The 18,256-nt window shown below is 41.7% G+C and overlaps 1 protein-coding gene across 1 annotated transcript in view; it reads left to right on the top strand.

The window, feature by feature from the left end:
* Positions 1-18,256, top strand: part of Tenm3 (teneurin transmembrane protein 3) — a 1,297,160-nt gene that overhangs the window by 514,301 nt on the left and 764,603 nt on the right. The window lies entirely within an intron of this gene.

The following is an 18,256-nucleotide window of genomic DNA, read 5'->3' as shown; positions in this document are numbered from 1 at the left end:
GTAGCACCCCTTTCTCGGGCAGATAGCATCTATAGCTCTGTTACTCCAACCCTAGATTGTTAATGTGTCTTAAGACTTCCCAGACAGCAATGTTTATGCTCTTGAATGGCGGGGTGTGTCTGTTCGCTGGTTTCTTTGAATACATTTTAGAATCGATTTCCTCTGAAGATACAGCATGTTACCACCGTAGCACAGGAAATAATTAGATTTGGCCACAGTGCTTACACAGGACTGACCCCAATTCTTCAGTGACTACAAACAAATAAAGTTCAGAATAGTGACATATTTCAGAAAAGTGATACGTTAAAATAAAATAATAGCTAGTTAAACAAGGGGATGATTCTGGTTGCTGCTGTTTTGTGGTCTAAAATCTCCCCTTCCTCCTTTCTCTGCCATCCTGTCTCTTTCGTTGGATCTGCTCTATAATGCTTCAGAGCCGGTGCCTGCTTGCAGCAATATTTTGTTTTTATTAAATTTCAAACCCTGAATTTACCCAACAGAACAAAGAAAACTGTTTTGGAACTTTGATCTTATCACCAAGTTTCCATTCTAGAAGGGATAGACGCACTGTGGGCCAAATTCAGCCGTCATTCTCTAAGAAAGCATAGTCATTTGAATTCCGGAGGAATTGGGATATTTTTTTGTGTGTAGGAGAAGTAGCTAGGCCTCAGTTTCAAATAATAAGCTGTGAACCTGTATAGCCCAAAGTTAAGTCCTCCGATGAACTGTATATATTAAATCCAAGCCTCCATCTTCAAAGGCCTCTAGCAGTAGAGGGAACACCAAGATGAAAGGCCTGATGAAGGGAAATAATTAAAACTTAATGGATGCTTGTTGTATAAGTAGGTGCAAAGGAAAAAAAATGATCATTTTAGGTATTCACAAGGAATTTCTAAAGAGTTTTGTGTCTCATAAGTAATTAATTTGGGGTGGTTAGCACTCATAGGTGACCCCTAAAAGACCGTGGGTCAAGGCTAAGTACCCAGCTCTCTCTTCTGTTATGGTTGATGACTATTTGATACTCCATGGAAGAAAAAGTCACTAAATCCAAGAAAACTAGAGAAGAGCTGACCTCCCCAGAAATGTTCTGTGAATTGATTCAGACTAGTGCCGTGATCTTTGGATTTTTCTCTTTTTCTGAGATCTCTCCTGAAATCCCTCAGGAAGGATTGGCCATGATATATTCTTTTGGGTTGGGGATAGACTGATTAAGACCTTTGGCTGCAGGGTTTCAGAAATCACAAGCACATCTCACCTTAGGTGGTAGCCACACAGGCTTTTCCTCCCACTTCAGCAAAAGTGATGTGTAGACACAGGATTTCAGAGTGGTAGATTTAGCTTTCGGGGCTCCAATCTGCAGTAAGCAACCCTATCTCATCACTGGGAGCTAGTCTCATCTGTGTGCATCAGGCAGGGGATTTGAGCTTGAGCAAGTATTTGCATGTACATTCTGGGTGAGGGAAAGCTCCCCCGTGTTCTTTCTGGTCGTCATTCATTGTCTGGACGGGACAGGAGCATCACACCTTTCCAACCCGGTCATCCTCCATCAATCAGGCTCTTCCTCTTCCCCACCCCCAAAACACTGAATTCCTTAAGGAAGCTCAGAGAAAAGTGGTCGTTCTGACATCATGATCGTGTGAATGGCGTTGTTTTCATTTCATCTGTAGGGTGTTACTTGTTTTGTTTTACATGCTTGGCTGAATATTGCCAACATATGACAGGCACCAGCAGGAAGTCAGCTGTGAAACCGACATTTGTCACAGGTGAGAGCGTAAACATAGACAGGGGTGGGGGTGAGGGAGAACCAATGTTAACACAACAAACATGAAAATTAAGACAAAAAGAGAGAGAGACTAGAGTGAGGCCTTGATTGGTTGAGTATCGTGTGTCTCTTATCTGACCTGCCAGACTCTGGCTGGAAGAAGCTCACTCTAACTATATAAATGTTCTTCAGCCTTTCGCATGATCATCTGAGATCTCTGAGCTCACGAAACCAAAACAGAGGCTGTTAGAGAGCTGGCAGACTCTAAGCTGGTTAAAGATAAAACTCTCCGGGTTGAGGGAAAGGCTCGGTTGGGAAAGTGCTGGCCCTCCAGCAGTGGAGATCAAAGTTCAAGCCCCAGGATGCCAGCCAAAATGCTAGGCATAGGGGTGTTGACTTTTCAGCCAACCTGTGCAGATCTTGTCTGCTGGACCAGGGAATATGAGGATCTAAAAGAACAGGGTGAAGTACGGTCTGATGCTTAGACAAACTCACTTCAGTTTCAGTGTTCTTTCACACACACACACACACACACACACACATATGTGACAAAGGAAGTAAGAATCCAAGGAAGGTTATGTGAGTTCAGACAAACATGGTCAGAAAAAAAAAAAAAAAACATGTAAATAAATATAGGTTAGCATATACTAAATATCAACAGAGCAGCCCTTCCCCAGAACTTTCTCAGAACAGACCAATTTTAATACAATTACCTGGCAAGTACTCTAAATTATATCTGGGAAAACACAGAGGCAAAGCAGAAGGCCATATCCTGATTCAGGATATAATGACCAGAGTGGGCACTATAGCTATTTTCTGACATCCAACAAGAATAAACATGTCTTGTCAATTGAAGGCACATGCTTAACACAGGAGACATGAAATCACATCCAAAAGCAATCCAAGGAACAAAGTGCTCCTGAGGTAAAAGGCCCTCTGCCCTTTCTCCAGAGCCTCTCCCACAGTTCCCCAAAGCATCATTCACCATCCATCATTCTTTTCACCGTGTTCCAACCGGGGCCCAAAAGATGACCATCCCAGCAGTGAGGAGACAGAAGTTGGGGTTCCCAGGCTAGGAGGCCTAGCCTAATTGGTAAGCTCCAGGCCAATGGAAATACCTGTCACCAAGGAGGCTTCCTAAGGATGACAACCAAAATGTCCTCTGGTTTCCATGCACTGTGTGCACACTTATGTGCACCTGGCTATGCGTGAGTAAGTGCACATAGCCATAATCACACATAAAAATGATCGAAAATCAAATTCTCCCATTTAAGGATCTTAAATTCTATTCAATGTTCATAGTCACTAAGTGAGTTGTGAAATTTAATTGCAAGCCTATAAACATAAACTCAATTGCATAGCTAAGTGGATCACACAGCAGAGAAATAAATATATGGCTGTTTTTGTTCAGTCCTGTCAGGGTACCACACCATCATCTGACCTGGCACAAAATAACTAACAACAGCCAACACACACATGTTTAAATTTCTCTGATTATCTCCAAAAGTAAAACGCCGTTGTGTTCTTAATTCGTTAAGTTGGGATCACATAAGTGTCTCACAACCCACTTTCTCCCATGTGTCCTCTGAGCTTCAATACCCTTCCCTTTTAAATGGTAGTTATTTGTTGATGAGATCCAAAAACATAAATCAAGGCAGGACAGTCATTGGAGTTTTGTCTAACATTCTGTCATCTCATCGGCTACTTCACATAGAGCGACGTGAAAATTGATTGGTGAGTTCAGGCAATATCTGCTAATCTATCCATTATCCAGGTCCTTATTCTGTCACCTCAAAATCCTGCCATCCTTAGTTGATTATCTCCCAGGTCCAACATTCAATTAGGGTTGACAAAACAGTGATTTTAGAAATCTCCCCATTCCCCGTCGATTCCTTTAAATGGCTGCATGTCAATTCAGTGTAACCTGCAACCATGACACTCCCCCTCATAGACAACAAGAAAGGCTACAATGATTTCTGACACCAAACGAAGTCACAGACCACAAAGGCATCACAAAATCCACAAAAGGCTTGAGGCAAGATATTGAGCAGGGTGAGTTATGGAGACTCCCCTAAGAGTTATCAAAATGATGTCTATGTCATTAGTTTTGGCCTGGTGTGGGTGAAAGGCAAGAATCATCCCTCGTCCTGAGCGTGCCCCAAGATATTTGGCACTCGCCCATATGGTACACCATTTCTCTTCACTTAATTTTACAAAGTTGTCCTCTAAGCTCTCTGCAGATTTCCTCTATTAGATTATATCACAAGGCCACACAGCTAATGTCCAGCCAGTTTCTCACTTTATATGAAAGTTGAGCTGGCAGAAAGCTGGAAAATTCCTTTCAAGACCAGGCATCTTCTGTCTTCCCCCAAATAAAGCCGATCCCGGAGAATTAAATGTGAGCTGAAATGAGCTTATCTCCCAGAAGGCCCAGGGGCAAATGTAAGGCTTCATCAAGAATTAGCAAAGGCTCAGAGAATGAAATAAATACTTGTTTCAAATATAATTTGGGGAATGTTGTGGACTAGCACCAACCTAATCTTAGGGAGAAGAAAAACAAGTCGATCTTTCAAATACACAAGGCTCATTCTACAATAGCTCGTAAATTGGCTCCTACCTACGCTGTCCCACTAGACACAGAAGTCTTTACTTGACTGATGGAGACTGCTCTTTGATCCCCCTCTGCCACCTTGAGAATGGCTGAGGAAGGCAACTAAGTTTTTCTTTGTTTCCTCCAGAGATGATAGAGACATAATCATCCTTCTCGCTCTCTGTTTGTCCTCTCTCTCTCCCTTTCCTACCCTTTCCCATTATGTGTGTGTGTGTGTGTGTGTGTGTGTGTGTGTATGTATATATACTCATATATATGAAAGCCTTAAGTTTTTAATGCAGGTATTTTTTTTAAATAGTCTTTTCTGAAAGGATTCTCTCTCCACTCATCTTTTCCATGTATTTTTTTTTCTCTAAATGCTACAAGTTGCACAAGTGTTTTAAATACCTGTGAATGTGTACTTATGGCCATTTCATTTAAGAAAGAGGACGGCACTGTCTTTGGTTTAAGGAAGGAGGAGTTTGAACATGAGCATAGCCAGATCCCCACTCTTTGTCTCCCTCTACTCTTCAGTAATTTGGGGTTATTAATTGGTGTGTGGAACACACTTGAATCAGTGCCTAGTGTGTAGGGAGTCACTCAAGAAGTGACTCCATTATGGTGGCTCCAAGTGTCAGTTTTAGAAAGCACCCAGTTACTAGCACTAACTTTAACTTGTAAAGTTGGAAGGTTTTTTTTTTTTTTTTTTTTTTTTTCATGAAGCAAATACAGCCTTTGGATAAGACCTGCCTTTCCCATACTTGCTGTCTGTGAACTAGAGGACATGTTTCTAACCATTTCTTTGTATTGCTACCTGGGACTGTGTGCTCAGTGCTGATGCTCTTTCTCTGGGGAGGGTCAGAGACCTAGTAGTGTAGCACGAACTCCAGCCCCTGAGACAAAAGCATACTCTTCCATCATGGAGATACTGAGATAGTTAGGTTTCTTCAGTGGTCCAGGCTCAGCTCTGGAAAGTGTCCTCAGTCATTTAAATAACATGGGCTATTGGGCTGCTTTAAACAGGCCCTTCACTGATGTGAGCCAACTTGACTCTATTGTGAAACCCAAACTCATCTCCTCATAGACAGGCACGGGGTCTTACACCTGTCACTCCATTCACTAGGAAGGGTGAAGGAGCCTACATTACAGACTCCCAAATTCTGGTTCATTTGGGATAAGCATTGCTATAGGATGGCTGACTTCTTTATGGCCCTGCCTTGGTTCTTCTATTTCTCAGTGCATAATGAATCTTGAAACTATATTGTCACACTATGTGAAGCCCTCTCCTGGAATAAGTCTTTATTAGTCCCAGTGGATGAAGCCAATTACACAGAATCTGTACCATATTGGGCCTCTGAGTACACATGTGTCACACCCCCGAACCAGTGGGTCCTTGTGGTCCTTTCAATGATTTCTATTTAGCATTAAGTTGACAAGATCTAAAATCACCTACAGACAAACCTCTTGGCATGTCTGTGAGAAAGTTTCTGGAGCAGGAAATTTGAGATAGAATGATGCTATGTTTACTTTAACTCTTATAGTAAAATGCCCAATCAAAACCAAGTTAAAGGATAAAAAGTTTAATTTGGGTCAAAGGTCAGGACTATAGTTGATGGTGGCAGAGAAGTGCCAGGAGCAGGACGGTAAGGTAGCTCATCACATGACATCCACAGTCAAACAGCAGAAAGCGTGAGTGTGTACTTCACCTTCTCCATTTTCTTCATTTACTCTTATTGGGTAGATGTGAGTGTGTGCACACGTATGTGTATATGCGTGCATGCACACACATGCTCATTTACGTGATGGGGGAACATGCATACCACGGTGCTTTTGTAGACATAAGCCAAGTGTGTAGAGTAAGATCCCTCTTTCCACACTTAAGGAGGTTCTAGGAACGAAACTCAAGCTACCAGGCTTTTGCAATAAGAAGCTCTATCCACTGAACCATCTCACTGAACCTTCACTTTGCACCCTTTATATAGTCTAGTAACAGAACCCACAGAACATAACTACCCATAATAGGTAAGTTCCCTAAACTCTTAAGATAATCTGACAGAGACCTAGGTGTCCTAGATGATTCTAGATCCAGTTAAGTTGACAAGTGAGCTTACCCACCACAGAAGAGTCATTGTAGGTAGAACCACTGGGTAGCCTGGCATCACGACTGAATAAAAAGGAAAAAGTGAGTTACATACCAACTTTCATTTTTCTCTGCTTCCTCACTGCAAACTTGATGTGACCAGCTGCCCAAGATTATCTGCACCCTAGCCTTCTACACCAGAATGGATTTTACCCTCAAATTGAGAGACAAGATGAACCCTTCCTTCTTTAAGTCCCCTTTGTCAGGTGCGTTTATCACAACAAGAAACATTGCTAAGACAGCTACATCTAACATACCTAGCTTGGCCTAAAGAAAAGGCAAGGCATCTAAATTCCAAATAGACAGGCAATCTTACGTGTCTCTGGCTCTTTCCAGATGAACTCATCCACTATTGAGGCACGGAGAAGGCTTCAGGGTAGTAAGCTTTCGATCCATGTTCGAAAGATATGTGAAGGGAAAGAAGCAGAGAGCAAAAGAGATAGACAGACAGACAAACAGAGCCCATTTATTTCCTTCCTTTAGTCTTCAGTCCAAGCATTTTTGTCATGACTTATAAAACGTAGTAGTAGACAGTATATAAAACCCTAATGGACCAAATACAGAAACTATAGGGAATACAGGAACTTGAATGAAACCAATAGTTGCTAATAATTACCAACTATTGTTACTACTTTAAGGCATTTTTAACTCAAAGTGTATAAGTTTTATTTGGGCAGCATTGTCCTAGATATCAGGTTGATGACACTATAGCTGGAGATGACAATATCATGTTGACCACAAGGTAGACAGACATGTTCTCATTACAATTTAAAAACTGAGTGTGTTACATATGTGCCTATAGGCACATATGAACACATATTATACGTTCTAATATAAAACTGGCATTGGCTTTTTATGACGAGATTAACTTCAAAACAAGGAATACAATTTTTCAAGATCCAGAAAATCTAATGAGTGTGTTGTTTGACTTATTACAAAGATTGACTAAGATGGTGTTTATTATCACTTGGAAAATTGCCAGTGATTACTTAGCATTATTGATATCATGCTCTATAATGGCTCAGGAAAACATTTTGAACTTCCTAGCTATTTTATCGTTAGGTAACTGGAAAGCCTTGGTTTAACTCCTTTTGCTATCATGTGTTATCAGTCAAAGTTAAGGTACCTGAGTTTCTGGGCTCTGTTGGTCACTTTTATTGCTGCTGTACTCAAAGCACAAACAGAAGCAATATAGAGAAGAAAGCATTTGTTTTTCTCAATACTTCAGGTGATCCTGTCCATCTGGGAAGGAAGGATGCTGTAGGCCAGTCAGTACATATCACAGCAGCCAGATGTAAAGGAAAAAGCAAACTAGAACTGGGCTGCCCAGAACTGAGCGGCCTTTTGTTCCTTCTTATTCCATCTAGGCCTCCAGCCCATGGAGGGCTGCTTCCCATAGTCAGGGTGGGTTTTTTTTTTTTAATTAGGTATTTTCCTCATTTACATTTCCAATGCTATCCCAAAAGTCCCCCATACCCACCCCCCCAATCCCCTACCCACCCACTCCCCCTTTTTGGCCCTGGCGTTCCCCTGTACTGGGGCATATAAAGTTTGCAAGTCCAAAGGGCCTCTCTTTCCAGTGATGGCCGACTAGGCCATCTTTTGATACATATGCAGCTAGAGACAAGAGCTCCGGGGTACTGGTTAGTTCATATTGTTGTTCCACATATAGGGTTGCAGTTCCCTTTAGCTCCTTGGGTACTTTCTCTAGCTCCTCCATTGGGGGCCCTGTGATCCATCCATTAGCTGACTGTGAGCATCCACTTCTGTGTTTGCTAGGCCCTGGCATAGTCTCACAAGAGACAGCTATATCTGGGTCCTTTCAGCAAAATCTTGCTAGTGTATGCAATGTGGTGTCAGCGTGGGTCTTGTCCCACCAGTTACATCTCCCTGGAACAGCCCTTACAGACAAACCCAAAGGAGATCCTTACTCACCTGGATACTTCTTAATCCACTCAGGTTGATAATAGAAACAAAATAGATATCATGTGAGCCTTCATCTTTAAAACTAGACTGTTGATATTCACGGAGAAGAACATTTGCTTGCATATGATTCACTAGAATTTCTCAACATGTTTGCCACCCTACTATCCACAGCCCCAGAAATCCCTAAGTATAATTGGCACCATGTGCACTAAATACCTCATTAAGATATTCGGATGCAAATGAAAGTGCATTTTGGGTACCCAAATACGCAAATATAAATAAACTTACCCAAATTGAGCCTACTAGTGTTTCACAACAATGTAGATGCATAATAAATAAGTAAAAACCAAATCAAATAAGGTGCTATTATTTCCTTAATTGTAATAAAATGGAAGGTCTATTTCTCACTTTGAGGAAATCTTAGCCAGGTGGGTAAGCATTTTGCAATTTTGGATACCACCTGACAAGAAACAATTAAGCAACTCAGTGTCTAATTTGCTAATTTGTTACCTGATTTAAATTAAAGATAAATTAGGCTGTGTTCTTTATTTATTAGCAAGATTCCGGTAAACAAAGTTTAGAGGGATAAATAGAATTGAGTTTCTTTGTGACTGATTTTAATTATGCACAAACTATGAAAGACAGCTTCCCCAACTTGTCCCATTTAGACTGATTCCAGAGAGCAAATCTCTGCAATACAATTGGTAGCTCTCAAAAAAAAAAAAAGCACTTTCACCTCAAACAAGTGCTCTGGAGCTAAGTGACATTGTAGGCAGAAATTCTGAGTTGTATTGATAAGTAAAGCTAAATTACTAGCAGTCATTTTAATATTAATGATGTGATGAATATGTAAATAACCACTCAATGTGAAAATTCCCCTATTTATAAAATGATTACAGTTAATGAGCATTCACTGTCAATATTCATGGCAAGCTAACATGCCACATTACCTAGAGCTACAGGGTAGTTATAATTAAGCTGGTTAGACTACCAAAAATCATTGTCCCGGTTGCTGACTTTAGAATTTTCAGAGAGAAACTTTATCCCATCTATCATGATAAAAGAAAAAAAAATACTCTTTTGTCTATCATCTTAAAGCCTTCCCTTCCGGGGGCTCAATCTGTAAGGCTACGCACCTGCTTAACATCAAGCAGTCGTTAGAACTCTCCTTGAAAACTTTCCCATCATCAGTGACTCATAACCACCCCCTTTATGTGAACCTATGATACATCTTTTAAAGTCTACATTTTAAAGTTATTTCAGGGGCCCACTTAATCAGGGTTCCAGACGCCCTGTGGACTTGGCTTCATCTCCTCCCCACTTGGATTTCGGCTCAGCATCCTGCAACCTTGTCTCCCGGCAGTTCAGACCATGGACCGTAGCATTCCCTGGCCCAAAAGAATGTGTGCTTGCTTCACACTACCTCTTTAGGGAAGTTAAAGTAAATTAAAAACAAAAAACAAAACAAAACAAAACAAACAAACAAACAAAAAAAAAAAACCAACCAAACCGTATTCATTGTGAACTCTAAAATAGATGTAGCCTTAGTAAATGCCAAGAAACTATAAAGGGGTTTGGAAGTGTTTTTAATGTTAACGCTCCATTGCTGGTTATTATTGATGACGTATAGGACATAGTAATAGAACTGCCAAACTGAAGCAGATCTACAACAGGTGAGGGCCAGCCTTCTGCATACAAGGTCAGGACTGTTCGGTTTACACCTTATGGCCCCGCTTCTTGCCTGGTGCTTGGCCTGGAGACTCAAAAAACAATAACTATACAAACAGCTCTCCAGATCTAGTGGAATAGGCCTGCTAGCCTAGCTATTCAGGAGGCTGGGGCAAGAGGATGGCTAATGCAATGAGACCTGGGCTACACATGATTTCAAGACCAACCTGGTGAGGCAGTGAAACCCTGTTTTCAACATTAAAAGTAAAAACAGAACTTGGAGGTATACTTAGGTGGTACAGTAACTTCCTAGCACTCATAAGACCCTAGCAGAGAAAAGTAAATAACCCTTAAAAAGCAAAGATGGAGAGAGAGGAAAAGAAGGTAAGAAAGAACAAGGAATAAATGCACAATGTCTTCATCTATAATGGCAGAGCAGGTGCATCTTGTGGGTCTCATGGATGTCACAGAAAAGAGTGCTCACATTTGGCAGTATCCCAGCCTCATATTCTTTTTTATTTTTTTCCTTAAAATTTTTTTGTTTTCTTTTTTATTGGATATTTTATTTGTTTACATTTCAAATGGTATTCCCTTTCCCAGTTTCCCCTCTGGAAAACCTGTATCCCATCCTCCCTCCCGCTGCTCCTATGAGGGTGTTCTTCCACCCACCTACCCACTCCAGCCTCCCTGCCCTCACATTCCCCTACGTTGGGGAATAGAGCCTTCACAGGACCAAGGGTCTCTCCTCCCATTGATGTCCAACACGGCCACCCTCTCCTATATATGCAGCTGGAGCCATGGGTCCCACCATGTATACTTCTTGGTTGGTGGTTCAGCCCCTGGGAGCTCTGGGGAGGGGGTCTGGTTGGTTGATATTGTTCTTCCTGTGGGGCTGCAAACTCCTTCAGCTCCTTCAGCCCTTTCTCTAACTCCTCTGTTGGTGACCCTGTGCTCAGTCCAATGGTTGGCTGTGAGCATCCACCTCTGTATTTGTCAGGCTCTGGCAGAGCCTCTCAGGAGATAGCTATATCAGGCTCCTGTCAGCAAGCACTTCTTGGCATCCACAGTAATGTCTGGGTTTGGTGTCTGTATATGGGATGAATCTCCAGGTGGGGCAGTTTTTGGGTGGCCTTTCCTTCGGTCTCTGCTCCACACTTTGTCTCTGTATTTTCCCCATTGAATATTTTGTTACCCTTTCTAAGAAGTACCAAATCACCCACACTTTGTTCTTCCTTCTTGAGCTTCATATGGTTTGTGAATTGAATCTTGGGTATTCCAAACTTATATCCACTTATCAGTGAGTGAACACCATGTGTGTTCCTTTGTGACTGGGTTACCTCACTCAGGATAATATTTTCTAATTTCATCCATTTGCCTAAGAATTTCATGAATCCATTGTTTTTAATAGCTGAATTAATGTACCACACTTTCTGTATCCATTCCTCTGTTGAAGGACATCTGGGTTCTTTCCAGCTTCTGGCTATTATAAATAAGGCTGCAGAATGCCCAGAGGTAAGAAGTTGGTATCGTTGCTGAGGACATGTGAGTCTGGTCAGCTTAGATGAATTTGTTTGCAGAAGAAATAGAAATTTCTCTCCTGCCACGTTGGAGTAAGTCTGCTACATTTTATATGGACTGTAGATCATGGAACATAATGAAGGATGTTTGTCCTCATAGAACTCCTACACTGAAGAACCACAAACCTTAGGATCAAGTAAAAGTGGGTGTGGTCCCCTGAGAGGACCACTCTTCTGCTCTCTGGTAGCCTCAAGCATGTCTTGTCCAACTGGCATTTTCTCTGCATTTTCATATTGTCTTCTTCTGAATGTGCCCGCTTTGGAATTCTTTAGAAAAGTCAGGCACGTTCCATGAGGGCTTACCCTAATGACTTCATTTTCATAGGACCATCTACAAAGATGTTATTTCTAAGTAAGGTCAAGTTCACAGGGATTATGGGTTGGAACTTCAACATCTCTTTGGAAGACACAGATCTACCCAGAACGGAGATGCAGTCAAAGAGTCTTGTGATGAACAACTGAATGTGTAGTGTCTTCATCTGTCTTCTCTTGCCAGAACAACACACCACAAGCTGAGACATTAAAGTGAAGGAGCTTATGTGAGCAGCTATGATTGCAGAGCGATGTTCTAATGCTGAGGATTTTTTTTAATGAAGTTTCTGGAGGCTTACAAGTAAATACACGGCAAGGGTTTGTGTCGAGGAGAGGGCATTGCTGTTTCTCACGACAGAAAAGACAAAGAGCAGTGAGCACAGGCTTGCACAAAGGCTTACATGTGTAGCAAAGGCATTCTGAAAGAAACTAGCCCCTCTGTCTACACCAGTGGCTCTCAACCTTCCCAAGTCTGCAGCTCTTTAATACAGTGCCTCACACTGAAGCGACTCCCAACCATAAAATCACGTTATTACTACTTTATAACTGTTGCAACTGCTGTGAACCATACTGTGAATATCTGTGTTTTCTGATGCTCTTAGGTGACCCATGTGAAAGGGTCCTTTGTATGTTGAGGGCCACTACTCTAGAGGAAGCTTGATCCATCCATGGCAGTAAAGTTCTCCCAACCTAAATAATCAAAATACCGTTGCACTGTGAATTAAGGTTTCAATATATGTTTTTGTTTTTGTGGTTTTGTGTTTTTTGTTTGTTTTTGTTTTGTTTTTTTGAGGCAGAGTATTGCTATGTACTTATAAACCCAGGCTAGTCTGGAATTTGTAATCCTCCTACCTCAAACTTCGAAGTACTAGAATTACAGACATGAGCCAATATCCCTACCAACACATGAACATAGTGTTGTTTTGGTGAACATAGTCAATGCATTAACCCAAATATGGAGGGATATACAACTAAATACACATATACATACATATATATGTATATATTCTTAGTTAGGGTTTTACTTCTGTGAACAGACACCATGACCAAGGCTACTCTTACAAGAACATTTCATTGGAGCTGGCTTACAGGTTCAGAGGTTCAGTCCATTATCGTCAAGGCAAGAGCATGGCAGCATCCAGGCAGGCATGGTGCAGGAGTTGCTGAGAGTTCTACATCTTCATCTGAAGGCTGCTAGTGGAAGACTGACTTCCAGGCAACTAGGATGAAGGTCTTAAAGCCCACACCCACAGTGACACACCTGCTCCAACGAGGCCACACCTTCAAATAGTGCCACTCCCTGAGCCAAGCATATTCAAACATATATATATATATATATATATATATATATATATATATATGTATATATATATATATATATACACAATGTTTAGATATAGTCAGTTTGATATTGTTTTACCAACCAAGTAGAAATACCAACCAAATAGGCAGTTATAGAGAAATGAATCTAAATTTAGAAGACATTTCCAGGCTAAAGAACATAAACTGGAGAGTTATCAGTTCACAGAGTTCTTAAAGTTCTTAAAGTCATGATACAGGATAAGTTAAAGAAACCCAAGTCCATTAATATTCCAAAGTTTCATTCAAAGAAATGAGCCAGGTGTCAGTGGTGGCACACGCCTTTAAAGCCAGTACTTGGGAGGCAAAGGCAGGCAGATCGCTTAGTTCAAGGCCAGCCTGGTCTACAGAGTGAGTTCCAGAAGAGCCAGAGCTACACAGAGAAACCCTGTCTCAAACCAACAATGATAAAATAATAATGGAATAAAATTTTAATAAGTGAACTGAGGCTAGGACTCTTGCCACTCACCCCACTGGGAGTTGAGGGTAGAGTAACCGCTATGACTTATAGTTTTTTAAAAAAATTTTCCTCTCTAATTCCTACCACACTAATAAGCAAGTGTTAGCCTCATTTTCTCAGATGAGTGAGCCCAAGCTCAGAGTGATTGAAGACAGAGGAACAGAAAGAGGTACATGGAGACAGACAGACAGCATTGACCCTGTGCTGAGAAGCAAAGCCAAACTAAACTTTTTTCCCTCTCATGGGCTCTGCAATCTTGTGCAATATACCTTTCCCCTTGTTCTTCAAAGTCCACTGTTGTTAAATACACTAAATGTTAATTGCACAGTGTGATTGGACTGCATGCATTAAAGCTAAAACACATGTTTAAACACTCCATCTTTGCCTACCAGTTAGGTAAGTTAACAGATGTAAGCCAAAACTCACCTGATTCCCTCCTAGAGGTTGGATTAGGTTCCTTAAGACTCTGTGTATTCAAAATCAAAATCTCTGTCCTATCATAGTGAATGTGACTCTTTCCTTACCATTAGCATAGATTAATTAATCTAATTAAGGAAACTGATGGTTTGGAAAAATGGAGAGACAGTTCTGAAAGGCCGCATTAAAGATGTTTGACTAAATGAGAAATGAAGTTTGGAGAGAATGAGTTGTGAAATCTGGAAGCAATGAGCAAGAGAACTCTAGGAAAGTGCACACCCTGTTTCCTCTCTGTCAGTGAAATCAAGAGCCTGATGTAGGTTTGTCGGGGAAACCAAGAAGACCAGATCACCTCACACCGGTCTTACCGGAGCCGACCATTTCTGCTCTGGGTTTACCACCAGCCTTGGGATGGCCATGGGTGTCTGCCTGAAGTCCAGGTGGAGAACATAATCAGGGAGTCAGCCTAGCCTGGTGGCAGAGAGTTCAGCTGAGAACAATCAGAACAGGAGACATTAGGAAAGTCAAGGAGGCTCGTGACACCCTGTGAGAGGCAGTCCCTGCTGATTATGAAGAGCCTAAGTCATCCCAAGTAAAGTTGCAGTGAACCAAAGGGAATAAAAAAAAATCTGAAAGGCCTGCAAGCCACGATGACAGGATGTGGGGGCTTCCAGGTTAATCATGCAAATGACACATGGATGGGATGAATCATGGCAGTCACAGAAGGAGAGAATCAAACCACAGAGGGCAGAATTGTAGGACTCGAAAGGTGAGATGACTCCACTGTCTTATTCCAATTCATGACCCAGATTCATGCCATGGTGACAGGCTGAGCCTGGACCATCCAGGAAGAACTAACCTTGCCAGGTTTCCTTAAAGGAGGGAGGGAACTTTACTGTCTGACCTTCTTCTGGAGAAAGAAAAGAGTATAGATTTGATATAGAATGTTCCAGTGGCTACCTTACAACCTAGAATGTAGAAAAGTAATAAAAAAAATTAATAAGCAGTGGGAGGCTTGGATCATGTCTTTCTGCTTAAACCAAAATAAAAGACCTTGGGAGAGCATTGAGTACAGGGCTCCAGAAGTTAAGAGTTGGGAGAGTTTGAAATCTGTGTATTTCTTAAGTAAAAACCAAGTTATATATAAAAGCAGAAGCAAACCATTTTTTTTAGCAAAACTTAACTATTCCAGATTTTTGTCGAAAAAGCAAAATACACACTAAATTAAGCCTGATTTTATACATTAAGAAACTCTTGGATGACTACCATGCTGTAGACTAGGGAATTCGGCTTGAAATTTACAGCACTTATATAGAGATTTTCCCTCCATATTTCTTATGTTTGTATTGCAGTAATGAAGAAATATGGAAGCCGTCTGGAGGCCAAATAATATCTGTAAATTCCCATGGATAAAGCCTCTCTTTATATTTCAAAGTTATGAAGTTCGAGTCCTGTTATGGTTCCACTTTTATTAGTTTTCCCCCATCAATGCAATTACTGATTGATTAATACTTATTGGCTTTCTAAAGTAGAAAAAATATGGCTGAAATAAAACACTTTAGAGAAAGGGGGGTGAACATATACAAAGTGAAAATCTGAAGGAATCTGATGCCCTTATCCCAGCTCTCTGTGCACATGGGCACTGAGAAAGCGATTTGACTCCAACAGGAGGTTCACAGAGGGCAGAATTGCTTGCAGGGTGGGAATAGAGGGAGACCAATGTTGTTTCCCAGGCTTTGGTCCAAATAGAATTGAGTAGCATCAGCTTAACCCGATGAACAGATGCATAGAATCCAACTCCTCTTCACCCTTCTGTCCTCCATCCATAAGAACAGGAAAGTAAAATGACCTACCCAGTGCCCAGCATGACACAGCTGGATAGCTGTATGGCGAACCCAGAGAGTGGGGACTCTATCCCCCTTCTCTCTCTCTCTCTCTCTTATATTTACTGTCACACTTGGTCACTTGGTTCCTTTCTCCCTCCCTTCTTCTCATGCATTTTTTTTTTTTTTGCTACAGATTCCAGATCTATCTTGCCCTACTATCACCAAGTCAAAAAGAGACAAATCCACTGCTCAAATGCCCGTAACTGATACTGTACGTGGTAGAGAAGTCCTTGCCATCCAGGCCCAAGAATTCAAGTTCAATCCCAGGGATCTACACAGTGGAAGGAGAGAACTGATGCCCCCCAAGATGTCTTTTGACATCCACACACTCAGTGTGATACCTACACAGACACACACACATATACACACTCACACACACACACATACACTCACACACACACTCACACACACACACACACACACACACACACACACGAGAGAGAGAGACAGAGAGACAAACAGACAGACAGACACGTGCAGAAGCATGCATATCATACACATAAATATTTTTTAAATGATAGAAGAGTAGACTATCCATTCCCCAAAGTCAGAGGCAAATCCTTGTATCCAAAAATAGCTTGTGTGTTAATAAATTCATTGCTCAGTTAGATGGCAATCTCCCCTGGGATTCAGATGGCCCTGACTTCAGTGGTTTGTCCCCCTACCTTGCACACATTCCTACAAGGTCTTAAATCACTTAAGAAACCTTGGTATTGCAGGAGAGCCCACACCAGGAACAGAAAAATAAATCACTCATATGAAATAAATGTCTTAAATAAACATGCTTCATTATTATATTTAATTTAGAACATAAGAATTTTGTATTTTAGGGATATCAGAATAACTGAATTATGGCAATTTTATGTGTTCACTCACTATATGTTCCTTACTTTCACTTAGAAAGCTTCCTCGATAGAAAAGTTGGACCAAATTAGATTATTTACATTATCCTGAGATTCTAAAAGTCCACAGCTCCCTTTTCCATATATCTAGCTTTGTTGGTTTGTTTATTCTTGCCTTCTTGAGACAGGGACTTGGTACATAGCCCAGAATGTCTTTGACCTAACTTCGTCTTCCAGGCTAGGATTCCTCAAACCTGCAAGACTCCTGAGAGCTGGGATTCCATGGCATGTGCCACCATGCAATGCAGTAATGCACAATTTTTAAATGCAGTGTTATTAGACGCGTTCTCACGCCCGGCCAGGAAGAACACCACAGACCAGAATCTTCTGCGGCAAAACTTTATTGCTTACATCTTCAGGAGCAAGAGTGTAAGAAGCAAGAGAGAGAGAAAACGAAACCCCGTCCCTTTTTTAGGAGAGTTATATTTCGCCTAGGACGTGTCACTCCCTGATTGGCTGCAGCCCATCGGCCGAGTTGACGTCACGGGGAAGGCAGAGCACATGGAGTAGAGAACCACCCTCGGCATATGCGCAGATTATTTGTTTACCACTTAGAACACAGCTGTCAGCGCCATCTTGTAACGGCGAATGTGGGCGCGGCTCCCAACATCTCCCCCTTTCCTTTTAATAAGAGCAAATAGGCCACCCATATTAATGAGAGTGGAGATAGAGGTCAAATCCCCAGTGTGTAGGTAAAGGAGCCATGTACAGGATTAGCTCTTAGGCTCACAGGCTTTTACCCAGAGCAACCCTGACCTGCTCCCGTGTCGTTTTGCCTGGGGGAAGGGAACTAGGACACTGAACCTTCATGAAAGATGACATGTCTCCCTAGAATAGGCTCATATATGCCGCAGAGCCTTTCCATTGCAGTGCTTAGCCGTGCAACTCTCTCGGGCTGCTGAAGCACACTCACTCTATCCCGTGCAATGAGACTAGCCTCATGGGATATAAGAGCTGAGTGGCCAGCGACCTATTGCCTAAGCATAGATATATCAGGGGAAGCTCCATGTTCTAGTCCTGCAAGCACCTGGGCAATAACCACCTTGTCTCTCCTAGTTTGGGCCTTAAGCTTACAGACCAATCAAAGAAGCAACACTAATCCACAGCAAAGTGTATCTCCAAATAATATTAATCCCACCCATTTTTTAAAGAAAGAAAATGCTGAGGAGATCCAATTGGGTAATCCTTTGGTCAGGGACAGGTCCAAGCGCGTGGAGTTGACCTGAAGTCTCAATTCCCGAAGGATCTGTTCAAATT

This window comes from Mus musculus, chromosome 8 (assembly GCF_000001635.26).
Source record: "Mus musculus strain C57BL/6J chromosome 8, GRCm38.p6 C57BL/6J".
Taxonomy (NCBI): Eukaryota; Metazoa; Chordata; class Mammalia; order Rodentia; family Muridae; genus Mus; species Mus musculus.
The sequence above is the reverse complement of the archived record's forward strand: the minus strand, read 5'-3'. Positions and strand labels throughout refer to the sequence as shown.